Raw genomic sequence first — 19,414 nt, forward strand, 5'->3', positions numbered from 1 at the left:
GAATACACAAAAATTCATTGAGATTTTATGTATATAAATTTAAGACCACACGTATGCACACGTACATATGCATTTATTTAAATTCATATAGTGTACATTTAAACATAAATGTGAATTTTAGAGGTTCGTTATTGCCCATGAATATCTTATTGCTGATGAACTGTTAGTTCATGAACTTATCAACTCTTAGTTGATGAACTCTTCATTGAAACTCCAAGCTTTCCAAATGTTACAGTTAAAGCTGACCTTTTAAGTAGTGTACTTTACTTCTCCTGGACAAAATATTTGCATATATATGGTTGATATAAAGAGAAAAATCAAGAATATTGCGTCTTCACTTTATTCACAAGCTAATCATAAGCTAGATTCTCAGGAAAAATGAGCCTCTTTTTGATAGCATATTATTTTAAGGCTATATCTACACTCTTAGATTTGATTAATTCATTTATTAGTTCTCCTGAAAAAGGGAAAGAACTTTTAGCTAGCATTTCCTATCCTGTTAGTTGAATCAATCAAAGTTCATTAGCTCTTCCCTGCAAGGAGCTCCAAACATACTTTAAACTTTTGAAAATTCATGTTGGATGTGCCTTTTTTTTAACACTTAAGTACCCACTGATGTGACATGCCATTTTTAGAGGAACTATTTATATTTCATACGTGGATTTAATTATATATTGTCCTTCAAATGAATTTCTATATCTTTTATATTTTGGTTTTAAGTTTCTGTTTGAAATTTAGCTTATAATTTTAGCTGCAATTTGTGATCCAGGTGCAGAGTAAAACCCAAGTTCCTAAACTGTCCCAAAATGGATTTTACTTTTGTGTATATTTAAAATTTATTCTAAATTTTAATGTATTATTTGCACAACTATTATGAGAAATATGTATACATAGTTTAAAAGTTTAATTAATTTTGTATCCTGCTACTTTACCAAATTCATTGATTAGCTCTAGTAGTTTTCTGGTAGCATCTTTAGGATTCTCTATGTATAGTATCATGTCATCTGCAAACAGTGACAGCTTTACTTCTTCTTTTCCAATTTGGATTCCCTTTATTTCTCTTTCTCCTCTGATTGCTGTGGCTAAAACTTCCAAAACTATGTTGAATAAGAGTGGTGAGAGTGGGCAACCTTGTCTTGTTCCTGATCTTAGTGGAAATTCTTTCAGTTTTTCACCATTGAGGACAATGTTGGCTGTGGGTTTGTCATATATGGCCTTTATTATGTTGAGGAAAGTTCCCTCTTTGCCTACTTTCTGCAGGGTTTTTGTCATAAATGGGTGTTGAATTTTGTCGAAAGCTTTCTCTGCATCTATTGAGATGACCATATGGTTTTTCTCCTTCAATTTGTTAATATGGTGTATCACATTGATTGATTTGTGTATATTGAAGAATCCTTGCATTCCTGGAATAAACCGCACTTGATCGTGGTGTATGATCCTTTTAATGTGCTGTTGGATTCTGTTTGCTAGTATTTTGTTGAGGATTTTTGCATCTATGTTCATCAGTGATATTGGCCTGTAGCTTTCTTTCTTTGTGACATCCTTGTCTGGTTTTGGTATCAGGGTGATGGTGGCCTCGTAGAATGAGTTTGGGAGTGTTCCTCACTCTGCTATATTTTGGAAGAGTTTGAGATGGATAGGTGTTAGCTCTTCTCTAAATGTTTGATAGAATTTGCCTGTGAAGCCATGTGGTCCTGGGCTTTTGTTTGTTGGAAGATTTTTTTTTTGTCAAAATTCATTTGTATTAATAGAAAATAAACACGTATTCCAGTTGTTATACTTGAAGTTGCTAATTTAAAAAAAAGAATTTAAAATCACCACTTAGTAATCCTGTTTTAACTAAGACAATGAAACTGTGGCTTAAAAAAAAAAGTATTCAGCACCTTTTGCTCATAGAACTTTCAGACTTTGTTCTTAAAGTTTCTGGAACTTTCCCATTTGTAAAGTACAGGAATTGCTGAGCTACATGAGGAACCCTCTCTGGGACAACCAACGAGAAGTTAAGCAATCAGTATATATTCAGCCTGGTAACTTGGACTCTACAACGATCCCCTCCTCTCCACTCTGGCTCAGGAGGGACATGCTTCTAAGTACTGAGGTGTGACGAGTCTGATTGTTATTAGCTGGAAAGACCAGTTCTAACAGCAAATAACAGTAAATCTCTGGCACAGAGACTACTGTCCTTAATGTTCTGTGATTTTAGGAAATGCTGTAAATAGCTTGGCTTTAGTTCAGTTTACTCAGAAGTGAAACATGTTTAATAAGGTTAAACTACTCTGCTAGAGTAAGTGTCTGATGGTTTAGTGTCCTTGTAAAATACATACATAATACATATAGGTAAATCATAGTCTTAAAGTATACTTAGAATACTGCATTATTGAAAGCAAAGTCTAACAAAATGACTACAGTTAGAAGCAGCTAATGAAATTAAATCCGAAGTTATGACAAGGGAAACTCATCCTCACTTGAAGCTGTGTCACTTAGAGAATTAAAGCCGTTCAAGGTGAGGTGAAGGTGGCACCTTTAGATAATTCCAATCAGGGCCAGAAATTAGCATTTCTAAATATTTCAGAAAAGTCCATAGAAGTGTTTCAAAGACTTTTATGCAAAAGAATGTCTGTCTATCTTTCTGCATCAGTAAGTAGTAGTGCCCATCAGAATTTCCTAATAACACAAAGACAAAGCCAAGTCCATACACTTGATCAGATGTCAAAGGAATGGGAGGTGGACTATTAGGTCACCCTTAGAGCTTCTGCTGGCTTTTTACTATATGCTGTTCACCAGTGTGAGTCAGGTGGACTTTTGTGAGAGAATAGTGTTTGGTGGCCAGGACCTGTTTTGGGCTTTTCTTGCTAAGTGGAATACACAACAGATAAGGGAATAGGAGAGGTAATACAGGGAAGCTACTCTTTCCAGCTCAGAAGGAGTTGATGAAGCCCATATATGCATTTAAGAAGCCCATGGGATCCTCTAGCTGTCATAGTGGCTAATGTGGTCATCCAGAATTGACACTGTGGACCGCGGCAGCGTTTTCCTGTACAGCTCCAAAAACTCTGGAGAGGGATTCACTGGATCCAGTGGCCCATAGATAAAATGAATGGGAATAGGGCTTCCCTGGTGGTGCAGTGGTTGAGAGCCTGCCTGCCAATGCAGGGGACACGGGTTCGTGCCCCGGTCTGGGAGGATCCCACATACCGCGGAGTGGCTGGGCCTGTGAGCCATGGCCACTGAGCCTGCGCGTCCGGAGCCTGTGCTCCGCAGTGTGAGAGGCCACAACAGTGAGAGGCCCGTGTACCGCAAGAAAAAAGAAAAAAAAAAAAAAGAATGGGAATAGATACAGAGGCAAGAGCTCCCACCCAGCATCTTCTAAACTTCTTCCTTTGATTGGTGTACTGCAAGAGACTGTCGATAACCAAGTTCCCATCATTGTTGTGTATCCCTGCCCACATGTCCCACAGTTCACTCTCAGAGGGTCGGGTGTATGGCCAAAGACCGGGGTGAGACCTCGAGAGAATACAGAGAAGTTCATCAGTTGTGTGAGGATGGGTGACAGCATGCCTCCAGCTTTGAGAAGCTTTTGGAGAAGGAGAGGACGGTGAGTCTCAGGAAATATACCTCCATTTGACAGAGAGAGACTCTTGATGGTAAGCCGACCAGATCGATTCTGCTTGAACCCATAGAGCAGCTCCTGAGCAACGATATCCCCATAGTTGTGAGACAACAGGTTGATCCTATGGTTCTGGAGCCCCAGATGCTGCAAAAGAGCCTCCACGATGCTGGCCTGCTCGAATATGGAATAGTGATGTGGTCTCGGTTTGTCACTGAAGCCAGAGCCTAGGAAATCAAGGGCAATCACTCGATGAAACCTGAGGGTCACACCTTCCCAAAACTTGTACCAGTCATAGCTGGACGTTGGAAAGCCATGTAAAAGCACAACTATCTCTGGACTTCCAACATCCACAGAGTCTTGGTAGAAGATACGCAGTCCCTTGTAGGTAAAAAATTTGCCTGATGACTTCCATGAGTGAAGAGCAGAGGAAAACCGGGGTGGGGGGGTGGGATGTGCAGATAGGCCACAAGCAGGGGCACAGCCAACAGCCCCACCTGGACCCACCACTCCCTCATCCTGATTCAGGTAAGACCTGGTCTACAAGACTCCATGTTTCGGGACACGGTTGCGCATGCCTGTTGGAAGATTTTTAATCACAGTTTCCATTTCAGTGTTTGTGATTGGTTGGTTCATATTTTCTATTTCTTCCTGGTTCAGTCTCGGCAGGTTGTGCATTTCTAAGAATTTGTCCATTTCTTCCAGGTTGTCCATTTTATTGGCATAGAGTTGCTTGTAGTAATCTCTCATGATCCTTTGTATTTCTGCAATGTCAGTTGTTACTTCTCCTTTTTCATTTCTAATTCTATTGATTTGAGTCTTCTCCCTTTTTTTCTTGATGAGTCTGGCTAATGGTTTATCAATTTTGTTTATCTTCTCAAAGAACCAGCTTTTAGTTTTATTAATCTTTGCTATCGTTTACTTCATTTCTTTTTCATTAATTTCTGATCTGATCTTTATTATTTCTTTCCTTCTGTTAACTTTGGGGTTTTTTTGTTCTTCTTTCTCTGATTGCTTTAGGCACAAGGTTAGGTTGTTTATTTGAGATGTTTCCTGTTTCTTAAGGTAGGATTGTATTGGTATAAACTTCCCTCTTAGAACTGCTTTTGCCGAGAGAATTGCATTTTTGCACATATCTGATCCATTTTATTCATGTCCTATTATTAATCTTTCCTGTCTGTCTTCCTGCCTTCCACACATCTGTTGGAGTGCTTATCAATAGGAAAGTACAGGTGAACTAGGTCAAGACTTAGATCCTACCGTCGAGGAGTGCACAGTACAGTGGAGGAGACTGACATATTGACAGGTTATTACAATACAATATAGAACAGTGGGCACCATTAGAGTGTTATGGATGAAGTGCTTCCCTGAGCTATTTATAGACCTCTTAGTATAATCTTGGCACAATCTTGGTAGAATTTTTGTAATTTCTTTATATTGACTGACTCCCTGTTCTATGTTTGTCCTCTCTATGGGTTCCTAAATATACAAATAAATATGCAGAAGACCACAAACAAAATTCTACTAAACATTTATTATTGTATATATGTAAGAAAAATTTTGCTAGGACTGTTGGGTAAATTCATTTGTTTATTTAAATAGTCACTTCATTATTTCTTAGTTTTACACACCATTTGTTCTCAGGTAGGTTATTTTCTCCAGATACTTGTCCAGGAAAGTATCATTTTCCTTCAATTTTTCCTGAAGCCCTAAGAGACAAGAAATAGATCTTTAATTCATTTTGAATTAATTAAAAAAAATATGTTTCTTTAATAAGAAATAGTCTTTTTGGTGATTTTTTTTTCAGTACTTCACCTAGAAGAGGGCATTTTTAATTGTTTTTATATTTATTTATACCCACAGTTTTCAAAATTACATATTCCCCCTTGCTTCTGCTATCAATTTTGTATGCAAACTAACAGCTGCACAGAATAATTTGTGGCCGTTTTTCCCCAGAACTTACTCTGAGCTTCTTGAAAGAAGAAAAATAACTCATGGTTGTCTGGATTCCTGACTCAATCATGGATTTACAATTTTGTTAAATTAAATGATCAAATTGTCAAATACTACAAAATTTTAGGGAATTAATATTATTGGCCATCTCACTCTTTCCCATCATTTAATATATTCAGAATTTTCATTTTATTTGTAATGAATATCCTTCAGTTTTACAGAATGGTACCATACACATATAGTAGGCCCACAATATTTTAAATATTTACTGTATCCAGAAGAATTACAGCACAGCCATGACTTTTATTAGTGTATGCTGTGATCTTTGATCACTTCATTTGCTTTGAAGTTAAATAATTTTACTCTAGGTAACTATTATAAGTTTTTATTTATGAAAAAGATTCTAGCCTTTCTAAATCACTAAACTTTTTGAGCATACTTTTGGGTATGGAGTTCTTTTTTTTTCATTGTATACTCTTTAATATTGAGATATTAGCCCTCTTCAAGGGAATGACACTAAAATATCTAAACCAAAAAAAAAAAAAAAAAGTCCATGAAGATGAAAAAAATGTTGTGAAGAGAAAATCCACTAGTTGAAAATACAAAATTTTGTAAATATAGAAAAGTCATAATAACGAATGAAATTAAATTTACTTGACAATGGTTGTTTTAAAATGTTCATACTGGCAAGAATATGGTCAAACAAATATTCGGCCTGATAGAATGCAAATTGGTACAACCCTTTGTGGGAAACACTTTGATAATATAACTCAAGAGTCTTAAATATTCTTGTTCTTGCTGACCTTGTAAACCAATGATCTATCTATTATAAGGACTGTCTAAATTTTGGAAAATAGCTCATTGCATATGGGTTTAAACTGCATGGCTATATCATCAAAAAAAGTTAAATAGAGTAAGCCTTTAAAAAATTAGAGAAGATCAAAAAGTTCAGGAATTTCAAACTTGGCCTCTGTGAGCACAGTTCTTCTCAAAACTGCTTACTCAGTGTTTTTAATAAAAGCTGATTCCCTCTCTAGCATTCTCTATTAACTTCCTAGTAACTGAAAGCATGCAAGTCTATGATTACTGGTAGATTTATACCAAATCCCATGGATTAAGGAATTTTTAACCATTAATAATTATATTTATAAAAACCAATTATAAATAAGTGTTATTAATGTTGAATTATTTAAAATCATACATATATGTATATATATTCACCATTAATATGAAATACAAATGTCCCTAAAATAATACACCAATAGGTTAATGGTGGTTATATTTTGGATGTGGAATTATGTGATTATTTTCTTTGCATTTTTATTTCTGAATGAATAAAAATAAAATAAAATGCTAGTGGGACAAGGAAACATGTCTTAGATATAAGCATAAAAAAGCCACGATTCATAGCTAGTGGTGATTTCATCTAACTCTGCAGTGGAGCTTCTGATCAGTGGACTCTTTTTTGCTGATGTCATTTTTAAGAGAGGAGGGCTCTTCCTAATTTTTCTCTGGACAAAAAGTATTAATCAACTAATGTGAGCATACTCCTGGAATATCTTTTAGCAGCTTTGGAATTGCTGATATTCCTCTTTCATTATTGAGTGTTCAGCATTCATTCATGATTCTAATCAACCTGTTTCGACTTATACTACTTATATAACAATTATAATATTTATTCACTTGTTCACGGAAGAAGCAAGGGAAGCTTCTTGCTATACTCCTTGAGAAAGTTGCACACATTCTGCAGTGCCGTTCAAATTATTTGAGAATCAACATCCTGAGATAAAACTGACAAAGCAGTTGGGTTTCCTCCTAATTCAATGATGATGCCTTTAGTAGTCACTTCTCCTTTTTTCTTTGTTACTCATATTTAGTACTTCAACCTAAATGCAGAGCAGAATCACAATTCCCTTTTGTAAGAACTACTTTATTCAGTATTTTATTCAATATTTATATTGTGTTCATTTATTTTAATGTCTAGAGAGATCATGTTAATATTCATAGGGGGACTGATGACTGAGCAGGTGAAGTGCAGTTTAGGTTAAATGATCCTTTGTAGTGCTTTGAAGGAAACCGCAGGGTATGACGTTTGTATTGAAGCTCAACTCCTCTCTGGCAAGCCTCCAGAATCCTGACACGTGTTTTCTGCCCAAAGTTATTCATTCCACAGAAAATATTAACAGAAATTTGCCTGAAAATCTTGGCATACCAATATCTGTAAGGGATGTATAAAATTAAAGCTCAATAAAATTTCAGAAGTAGAATATTTGTGAGGTACAATTGTCAGGGCTGTGAAGTTTTCGCTCTTGCTTGATTCTTCCTTCCTTAGAAAATCGTGGGTTATAAAAGACATTTCCCAGAATCACTGTGCAAAAGTGAAAGAAAATGAGTAATAATAAGAAGTAAAAATAAAAGTCAAATAGTTTGCACCTTTATACTTTAATCTACATTCATTTCTTCAATTCTTTCTGTGTCCCTTAATAATCTAAAGCCGAATTAAGAGCTTTCTCATAGAACTCCAGTGGTTCTCACTCCTTTATTTCCACAGTTTTTAGTGTTAGTTTCTAACATGGACACAGGAACATAGGATTTGACTGTTCTGGCCTTACCTGGTTACAAGAATAGGCTTGTATCAGAGTGGTCATTCCAGTTCTTCCTTGCAGCCTGGTAAATATAATGACCTGACTTTGGTGGAAGTTCCTTTTGCATCTTTAGTCCCAAATGTCATTCATTTTGTGGTGGCTCTATACATGCCAAGAATCTGGAAAAGATTTGAAACAAATATGCAGACAAAACCAATAAAACAAAACAAATATCAGGATATTAGTATTATAAACTCAAAACAGATAAAATTTTGGCATAAACTAAAGACTAGAAGAGCTCCAGAGGGAATCACTGCCACTATTTCTACAGGGTTAGTCTGTTATGTCATCAAAATACACAGTAAAAGGTGAGACTGGTTCTTCCTCTTGCAAGAAGCTGAGGAAAGGTCAAAAGGGGACTTAAATAAAAAGGTAGGCTTTTGTAAATGTGTGTACTTTCAAGAGGTATTCACTAAAGATTGCCTGAGTTGGGAGTGGAAGTAGTTGAAGAATCTAGTAGTGTTAATAATTAACACTTGTTAAATGAAGTAGAGAGTCACCTGGATATAAATACAGCAGAAAGAAAAAAAGATTATAGATCTCTTGTTTAAACACAGTTATCATTTTATCTGGCTTGCATAAGTAATTACTTTATTCATATTCCCAGGCAAGTGCTTTATTAATTTGGATTAAAATGAGTTAGAATTACTTGCAAGAAATTCTTTGATATTATTTGGAATGCTAACATTTGTGACGATTGGAGAATGATTTGATTCCTCTGTTTCATTGGCACATTTTTAGAGATTCCTTAGACTTCAGGTTCATGAGCTATCCGAGGAGAGATTTTCACTACTTTTTCTTTTAAAGCTGAAGAAACTGGGGCACTGGGAATTTCACATACTTTTGGGTAATAAACTGAGGAAGAGGAATAGTATCCAGTTTTCTTCCAAGGTCAAGGTTCTTCTCACTGCACTATGACTCTTGCAATTACACCACAGCCATTTCGACCTCATAGAGGAGTTGTTTCTTAGCCTTTTGGGGGAGTAAATTTAGAAGATATAAAAGCTATAAATCTGTTTTAGGAGATAAATCTTCTAAACTTCTCTGCGTTATACAATATCCAGATCAATAGCGTATGTCTATCCATACTTTTCCCTTGGCTTTCAAATACAGCCTGGAATCATTAGCACAGCACCATCTGGCCTGTGGCCTCCAGGATCTGGCTTCACTGTTGTATCTTACTCTCCTTACCCATCAGAGGCTCTACTCAAACTGAACTCTGGAAACGTTTTTTCTTTTTTTTGCGGTTCGCCGGCCTCTCACTGTTGTGGCCTCTCCCGTTGCGGAACACAGGCTCCAGACGCGCAGGCTCAGCAGCCGTGGCTCACGGGCCCAGCCGCTCCATGGCACGTGGGATCTTCCTGGACTAGGGCACGAACCTGCATCCCCTGCATCGGCAGGCAGACTCTCAACCACTGTGCCACCAGGGAAGTATAATTCCTTTACAATGGTGTTAGTTTCTGCTTTATAACAAAGTGAATCAGCTATACATATACATATATTCCCATATCTCTTCCCTCTTGCGTCTCTCTCCCTCCCACCCTCCCTATCCCACCCCTCTAGATGGTCACAAAACACTGAGCTGATCTCCCTGTGCTATGAGGCTGCTTCCCACTAGCTATCGGTTTTACATTTGGTAGTGTATATATGTACATGCCACTCTCACTTTATCACAGCTTACGTTTCCCCCTCCCCATGTCCTCAAGTCCATCCTCTAGTAGGTCTGCGTCTTTATTCCCATCCTGCCCCTAGGTTCTTCATGACCATTTTTGTGTGTATGTGTGATTCCATATATATTTGATAGCATACTGTATTTGTTTTTCTCTTTCTGACTTACTTCACTCTGTATGACAGACTCTAGGTCCATCCACCTCACTACAAACAACTCAATTTCGTTTCTTTTTATGGTTGAGTAATATTCCATTGTATATATGTGCCACATCTTCTTTATCCGTTCATCTGTCGATGGACACTTAGGTTGCTTCCATGTCCTGGTTATTGTAAACAGAGCTGCAACGAACATTGTGGTACATGACTCTTTTCGAATTCTGGTTTTCTTAGGGTGTATGCCCAGTAGTGGGATTGCTGGGTCATATGGTAGTCCTATTTTTAGTTTTTTAAGGAACCTCCATACTGTTCTCCATAGTGGGTGTATCAATTTACATTCCCACCAACAGTGCAAGAGTGTTCCCTTTTCTCCACACCCTCTCCAGCATTTATTGTTTGTAGATTTTTTGATGATGGCCATTCTGACTGCTGTGAGATGATATGTCATTGTAGTTTTGATTTACATTTCTCTAATAATTAGTGATGTTGAGCCATCCTAGACTTCCTTGTAGAATACTTTACAAAATCTATTTTACATCTTTTAATGGATGTAACCATCTTTTAATATTTTTATTGTTAAATGTTTTAATAATATTCTTAGAATTTCTGCACTGTTAATTTCCCAACCTGCTTGTTCTTTTAAGAATGCATTTTTTCTTTTCTTATAAATGATTTTAATTCCTTCTATGATTTTATATAAATACTGTAGACATAATCATTTTATATTCTACTCACATAAGAGTTATTTTAATGGATTTCGAATGCTACCTTTCTACTGAATCCCAGGGATGATATACTGATTCTATGTTTTAAAATGTTTTGTCATAAGCTAATGTTTTTTTTTGTGGTACGCGGGCCTTTCACTGTTGTGGCCTCTCCCGTTGCAGAGCACAGGCTCCGGACGCGCAGGCTCAGCGGCCATGGCTCACGGGCCCAGCCGCTCCGCGGCATGTGGGATCCTCCTGGACTGGGGCACGAACCCGTGTCCCCTGCAACGGCAGGCGGACTCTCAACCACTGCGCCACCAGGGAAGCCCTATAAGCTAATTTTTGATTGGGATTATTTTCCTTTATTTTTTCCAATGAGAATGCATTGTGTTTTAGGTTGTAAGAGTATCTCTTCAGAATGATTTTATATGTATTTTGATTCATTCAGAAGCATAGTGTAAATCAAATAATATAATAATTTTGTGGCTTAAGATTCAGGAGCAATGTTGAAGATCTAACCTTGAAAAGAAAAACTGTGCTTTTTATAACTAGCCTAAAAGTTATCAACAGTGCAGATTATGCAGCTGTGGGATATGGCCTACAACATCAATGATAGCAGAATGAAATAAGGATAACACTGAATACTCAATACTACATATTTAAATGAGACATGGCGCCTCAGTAACAAGATGTGTCTATGCGCGTGTGTAGGATTTCATTTTGTGTGTAAGTGCATGTGTATAATGGAATTTGGAAAATCTGAGAGTCTTGAGGGAGCTGGTTGTTCTATAGTAGTGTGTGTGTGACAAATTAGGACCTTGAAATTATTACTTTAAAAAACTGGAAACACAGGCACCTTTATAGAGGTTTTTTAAAAAAATTATTTATTTAATTTATTTATTTTTGGAGGCATTGCGTCTTCGTTGCTATACACGGGCTTCCTCTAGTTGTGGTGAGTGGGGGCTACTCTTTGTTGTGGTGCGCGGGCTTCTCATTGCGGTGGCTTCTCTTGTTGCGGAGCACGGGCTCTAGGCGCACGGGCTTCAGTAGTTGTGGTTCATGGACTTAGTTGCTCCGCGGCATGTGGGATCTTCCCAGGCCAGCGCTCGAACCCGTGTCCCCTGCATTGGCAGATGGATTCTTAACCACTGTGCCACAAGGGAAGTCCAAAACACAGAGCCACCTTTAATGCATTAGAAGTATGTAGAAGAGTGACTTGCCAATATTAGTTATTTAATACATGGTTTCATATTTGCATAGATAAGGCATGAATACAACTATTTTTTAAGTAAAAATAATTAGGGCAAAAATAATATTTACAAGCGAAAAAGTTAGGCTGTGACTATAATTTTCCAGGCAAAAGATTCACTAAGCTAGTGGTAGTGGAGATAAATACTCAGTTTTATACTCAGGAGATTTTACAGAGGTCGAACTAAGAGGATGACATGAAATTGGTTGTAAGATTAAAGAAAAGAAAGAGCTTAAAATACTGATTTTTGTTCTTGTTTGTTTGCCAACTTGTGATAAAATCAGATATTAAAGACATTTTGGGGAAGGAAATTAGAGACCAATTGGGGCTTTATATATTTAAAGTTTCTCCAGGAACTTTAAATACATGGAAGACTATAACTTGCTAGAAGTGTATATCATATAGGCAGATGTTAAATTTCTATGAATGGATCATATTTCCAGGATAGCATATGGGTGGGAAAGTAGGAAATGGATAGGGGGAGGCTTAGCAACTGTATGCATATTTGCACAAATTGAAAAAGAATAGTTCAACTAAGAAGAAACTGTCCAAAATAGAAGAGCTAGGAAATTGTTATATACTAAAAAACGAGATAGGAGAGTTTAAAAATATAGGGATCTAGATGGAAATGGTGAATCTTTTAGATAACTTGAGTAGAAAAGAGATTTAACAAGAGCTATTTGATTTGACATGTAAAAAGATCTTGCTGATATTTATAAAAAGGGTTTCTTCTTGGGTAGAGGGATTGGTGTTTACTGAAGCGGTTTGAAACATTGGAAGTCCCAGAACTTCTAGATATAAGAGGTTTTATTGCTGCAACTCATCTGGAGCAATTGGCAGGCTTGGGACTACATCATGCAGCACTTTGCATGAGACTGGAAAAACATCAATGTCCTTATTAAATAACAGTGCTGGAAGTATGTGCTGCAAGATATTCTTGAGAGGGTGATAAAGTAAACCTTCTCAATTCTTAATTGTGGAAATAGAGGCATTACATCAGATTAAGAAATTATGGGGCTTCCCTGGTGGCGCAGTGGTTGAGAGTCCACCTGCTGATGCAGGGGACACGGGTTCGTGCCCCGGTCCGGGAAGATCCCACATGCCGCAGAGCGGCTGGGCCCGTGGGCCATGGCTGCTGAGCCTGCGCGTCCAGAGCCTGTGCTCCGCAACGGGAGAGGCCACAACAGTGAGAGGCCTGCGTACCACAAAAAAACAAACAAACAAAAATTATGATTAAGGTAAAAGGAAGCGTTATGTACATTAATGTACATTAAGTACATTTGTTGCATTAGAAAATAATAAAGTAAAACTATTTGCGGGCTAAAGGGAAGGAGGCAAAACATCAAGCCCAGGAGTCTAAGACCCACAATGCACAGGGTTACATTAACGTGCAAATGAACTACAGGGAGCCATTTTAGAGAATTATTCGACTTGATAAAAGATTATCTAAGATGAAACCACCACATAATCTAAAGTAAATCTTCCCCTTAATATACACTACTCACATGTGCATGTGCAGACACATACATTTCTTTGGCACAGAGGTAGAAGGTAGTACTGAAACTTCTAGGTGAATGTCAGTGATGGTCCATTGGTCACCTGGAATGGCCACCTTGATCTCTTTAGCACCTGACTCGGCTGTTATTGTACATTGGATCTGAATTAAGTTCTTCTCAAAGTGAGAGGCAGACCCTCTGGACAGAGACCCAGCCTTGTAGTGTTAAGAGAATGAAGACACAGCAGGCACCTCACAGCAACAGCTGTTCCACTGATCTGTAAAAACAACAGGAGTTTTATAGTTAATGAACTCTAATATTTTGGTGCTGGATAAGATTAATGTACATGAGCTATCCCACCAATGACTGTAGATTTCACATATATGTAAATTAGATAAGATGGGTTGAACAGTTTAAGATGGGGTATCCTTCATTGTATGAAGGCAGCTCTTGGCTGTGTACTGAGGTATAATTTACACATATGACCCCCCTCAACCACATAACCTACACACAAGCACCACAAACACACACTTACCCATCAAAACAGAGAACAATTAATGTTGAAATTAAAGAGAAGAGATAATTAAGGGAGCAAATTTACAGAAGAGTTGGGTAGGAAATGAGATCCAAAGTGTAGATGGAGAACTAAATGTTACAGAGGATAAGGGTAACCGTTTTTTCTGGGAGTTGAAAAATGGAGTAGGTGTTATAAGAGTTAAGTCCAGGTGAGATTATGTGAACCTAAGAGATGCCGTATATAATAGTTTGTACTTCTTTGAAGAGGCAGACATATCATCAACTAAGAGGGAGGGGTAAGATGGGTGGAGAAAAGTGGATAGTGAGAAGAGTGGAAAAGACTCTGTGGCACAAAGAATGCCAGAAGAACCTGAAAATAGGCAAGTAAAATAATGTTTTTACAAGGTAAGAGGCTATCCATTTATACTAGTGCCAATAAGCATGGTAATGAGATTTTCTCTAACAAAGCTTAGTGGTATAAGGTTAAGAATTAAATTGAGTGGTCTCAAGAGGCTAAAGTTCAAGATCTTTATGTGCAGACAGAATTATTTTAAGTGGATCAAACACCAATTTCATCTGATGAACTGTGCCCAGGATTAATGCAGTTTTCAGCTGTTTCATGGAACACTGATTATATTCCTCTAATGTGCAATGGTGTTTTTGTGGAGAGCCCTGAATTGTTACCTTCTAAACACACAGCAGAAAGAATAACCAGAAATTGACTTTATGTCTAATTATACTAATTTTAAAAATTCTAAACATATTAATTCATCCAGTTGACTTTTTTCTAAAAACTTCATTTAATTCTAAATCTGCATTATAAAATTTGTACATGATTCAAAAATACTTAAGATAAATTCTGTAGCTTCAGATGACTTAATATAATATGAAGTAGAATGATAAACTGCTTTGAGATCAGAAGACCATCTGATTGTAACGTTTTGTCACTATCACTCTTATACAAAGATTTCACTGAGGAAGAAAAATGAAAGTCTCATAGGTGACAGAAAATAGTAGTGTGCTTCCTATTTCCACAGTGTTCTTCAAGAATGTGCTAGAAAAATGCTTTAGAGCAAAAATGCCATATAAGGTAACACGGAGAAGTAAAATATTAGTATATGCTTCAAACAGACTTAGGGTGCACAAGAGAAAATCAGAAAAAAAAATTCTCTAGGAAATTAAGTAAAAGGAAAACGTGATTTTCTAAAAAGTTTAAAATACATTCCTGTTTATTTTCACCTAGCTTGTGACTCCCTAAAACTAGTCACATTTTATGCTCTGCCCAATCCGACAATTCCTCCATGGTCTTCTGCATCCATTCCTCTTTATCTCTGCATGTGATCTTCCCTCTGCTTGCACATCCTCTGTCTTTCCACCAATTTCTTTGCCAGGGTACACTTTAGGCATCATGGCAAGAGTCACCTCTTCCAAGAAGACTTCCTCATACTGCTTACACATCTGTCTGAGCACATTTTACAAATCCATGCCCCACTTGAATAATCAATCCCCTGAGGATGGCAACTAAGTCGTTTTCCTGTCTAGATTCCCATGCTTTAGCATATGAAATTTCACATTTTAAGTGATCAATAAATAATTTGTTGTATGAATAATTTATAAAAGAAATTCTGCATTAAGTTTTGGAGGGGATATTAAGCATATCTTCTAGAGATATTTCTAGAAATAAATATTTAAATATGTAGATTATCAGTACTTCCCTGGCAGTCCAGTGGTTAAGACTCTGCGCTTCCAATGCAGGGGACACGGGTTTGATCCTGGTCGGGGAACTAAGATCCCACATGCTGTGTGGCACAGCCAATAAATAAATAAATAGATTGTCTTATGCCTTTTATGCTGTTTACCCACACCCAGGTATGCTGACATCTTTGCTGTTCCGTGAACACACAAAGTGTACGGCACCAGTTGAGATATCTATCTGGACTGTTTTCCTTAGTAGCCTCTTAGCTACTTCCTCCACTCCCCACCAAGTGTTGCTTAAATTTACCTTTCCAATGAGACCTGCTATGATTCTTGTGTTCAAAGTTCCAGCCACTACCCTCCCCCCATCCCAACACCCCTGTTCTCCCTAAACTTACTCACCACTTTTGTTTTTGTTTTTCTTTTTCTGCAGCATGTATCAGCATCTAACATGCTATAATTTATTTATTTTTGTTATTTTTGTTGCTGTTGAATTCTGTTTCCTCACTAGAAAGTAAGCTCCATAAGGGCTGGTAATTTTTTCACTTAAGTTAACAATTGATTTTGTTAATAGAGAACAGAAGAACATTGCTCATCATCCAGTTTTATAAGGGTTAAGTCATAACCCATTACAGTTGCCCACCTACAGTGCACCCTGAGAGGAATTCAGGATGAAAAACAGGATGAGGCACTGTGTGCTTTGGAAAAAAAAAAAAAAAAAAAAACAAAAAACCTTAGATAGTCAGATGCGTATCTCAGGGAAGAATTTCAATGACCCCAAATTCTTCCATCTTCCCACACATAGAAAAGCCCTAAAATCATTGGCTTGAGATATGTGTTCTTTATGATTAGCAATAATCTTTTACCAAACAGTATACTTGACTGCATGTATTCCCTAGTCAAAAAAATATAAACTGGCCTCTCCCCTACCCTACCTTTTTGGAGCAGTTCCTCAGACCCAACCGAGTGGCTATCTCCTAGGTTACAGTCTTCAGTAAAACCCTGAATGAAACTTAACACACAACTCTTACATTGCGCCTTTTTCTTTAGGTTGACAATCTAAATTCTTAGAATAGTGTTTGACATAAAATACACACTCAATAAATATTTATCAGTTGAATATATAGAAGAACCACCCCCGCTCTAACCCCATTAGATTGTATTTTACTCAAATAATTCTTCATTTTATTTTCTTGTTTGACCTTTAGATAATCTGCACAGAGGGTTAGGGAAGGTGACATTCAAGATAGAACCTCACTGAAGTGACTGACACAAGAACTGCTTTGATTTAGGTGTTTCTTTACTCTTAATTCATCTGTTTCTTTCAGACACATCTATACAGAAAATATTTACTTGAACATATTCAGTTATTTCCCTTCTACACTACATCCTATTTAAGCATCTGCAACCACAGCTTTGGAAGTAAATGTTCATTACACCATCCCCGAAAAAGATTAATCAAGTATGATTAAGAGAAGTCTTTGATAGCCAAGTGCAAAATATATATTTAAGAACTGGAGCTTTATTATAATAAATATTAGGAATTTTGTGAGATATTGAGTAAATATTACTAACTGTGCTGAAAATAGCTGTGTTAGATTTTGTAAGTGAAGCTGGAGGATGTAGAAGCCCATAGATATTTTAGGAAATGTTAACCACCTTGTTTACCATTCAAGTCTTTCAAAAGAGCTAGTTTGAAGTCAATTCAAAAAGGAGTAGGCATTCACTCAGAGAAAATATTCCGCTGATGGTTAGCATAGAAGTCATTTTTACTGCAAACTTGTGGAACTTATAATTCTCATTTTTGTGATTGTGGAAATCACATATAATGACTCTCATTCAAATTTAGCATAAAACACTGGTTTCAAACTTCTACTTTCTATTCATCTCTGTCACTTTACTTTTTATTTTGAAAGCCAGGTAGACATAAATTGAATTTGGCGGCTAGTGAGGAAATGTTTGTAAATCATAAGAAGAAGCCCAATCTAAATTTAAATCAGTATACCGATATCTTGAGTAATAAAACTAGTACATGATATAAATTTCATTTCACAAAGGAGCCAAATTAAAGCAACTGTAGTTAAAATGTGAGTCTCTTTGCATATTCCTCCTTTTTCCAGTGATTGGAGAAGGAAATATTTGTTTCCTTTGAAAAATACATTTTTTGGAACATTTCATAATTGTTTTATGATATATTTACATATGTCAATAATGAATCTTAGTTTGCATTAAAGTTGTAACAGACTTTTTTTCAAACTAAAATCAATGTTAAAAAACTGATAGTTCTGTTCAGTTCAGTCAACTTTGAGAAAGAATGCCATGCAAAGAAAAACTTGGCTTTGATAGTGAGGGTTAAGACATGGGGGCATTACCTTGTTAAAAACAAATGTTCTATTTATCCTAGATTATATAGATGATGGATTGAGCTAATATGATTGCTTACTCTGACACAATGAAAACCAGAGTTTGATAAGGTAAACTTTACCAGAGATATGCAGCCTCAAAGACAGTTTTCAAATAAGAATGATCATATGTAAGACCTTGGCTATTAAACCAGTCTCTCAAAAGATCTGTTATGAATCCTACTCCAGAAAATGCAATGAAGCAGTTTATGGAAAAAAAAAAAAAGTCAACTGTTGTTTTAATTCTCTTCTCCCTCAATTGGGAGAAGAGAATTGGTTTCCCTACCAGTTGGAAACCAAAAGTGTTGTTTCTGAAAACTGGTGGTCACCCTGGAGTCAGACTAATATGGGTTCATATTCCTGTTGTTGCAATTTATTATCTCTTTACTCTTGAACAGCTCACTTTGGCTATAAGTTTATTCATATGATATATGGAAATGCAACAATACCTAACTTTTAAGGGTGCTCTGAATTTTAATGAGATAATGTTTACAAAGCACTTGATACAATCCAGCTTTCAGTAAGTAAATCACTATATGTACGTTAGCCATTACTTTGATTATGATGATGACTACAGCAGAACTCTCCTGTTCCTCCCTACCCACTATCCAAAAGAGAGCTCCAGGACCCAGAATGTCACTTTTTTTTTTTTTAAAGGAGTATGTCAAACTCAAACCTTTTGAAAATTTTTATTAAAGAAAAAAATCAGCCAATGTGAGGCTGACTCAACTTTCACTCTAGGGAAAGTCACTAGGATAGCCTGCTTCAACTCATTGGTTTTGTTCCTCATGCTATTTTGCCAAATTACTGCCATGGTCCCTTTATAATATATTTCTTGATTTTGATACATGGTTATTGTTTTGAAGATGGTGCTATCAACCAGGTGTCCCTGAAGAGTTTGTATTAGTACATATTGTTTAGATTTTGTATGGTTATTGAGATTTTTTTCCACTTCAGATACCCACCATAAACTTTGAACTGTTTTTCTGGGAAAATTATCTGCTATGCAGAGCATGACTTAGTTTTCTTTCAAGTACCTTACACCTTACAAAATACTATACCATATTTCATCTTTTTGACATCCTAATATAGGATGTAATGGGTATAAGTGATTCTGCCCCAGCCTTTTCCAGTTCCTATGTCCAGGGACCAAATTAATCACCTTTGATTCCCCTGCAAACATTTGGAAGTTGTCCAATAGATATTGAAATCTGGGTGAAATTATATTTGCATACTCATAATGATAGATTTTGTGGCATGATTGGTGAGTCAAATATTAAGGATTTCATTCTTTGTGCAGATAATCTAATTTTAAAC

The 19,414-nt window shown here is 36.7% G+C and overlaps 1 pseudogene; it reads right to left on the reverse strand.

Annotated features, from left to right (window-relative positions):
• Window positions 1-2,917: 2,917 nt before the first annotated feature.
• LOC112396985 (mesoderm-specific transcript homolog protein-like) lies at window positions 2,918-4,126 on the reverse strand (annotated as a pseudogene).
• Between the last annotated feature and the right edge of the window lie 15,288 nt (window positions 4,127-19,414).

Source organism: Neophocaena asiaeorientalis, unplaced genomic scaffold (genome assembly GCF_003031525.2).
Source record: "Neophocaena asiaeorientalis asiaeorientalis breed wild unplaced genomic scaffold, Neophocaena_asiaeorientalis_V1.1 scaffold139, whole genome shotgun sequence".
Taxonomy (NCBI): domain Eukaryota; kingdom Metazoa; phylum Chordata; class Mammalia; order Artiodactyla; family Phocoenidae; genus Neophocaena; species Neophocaena asiaeorientalis.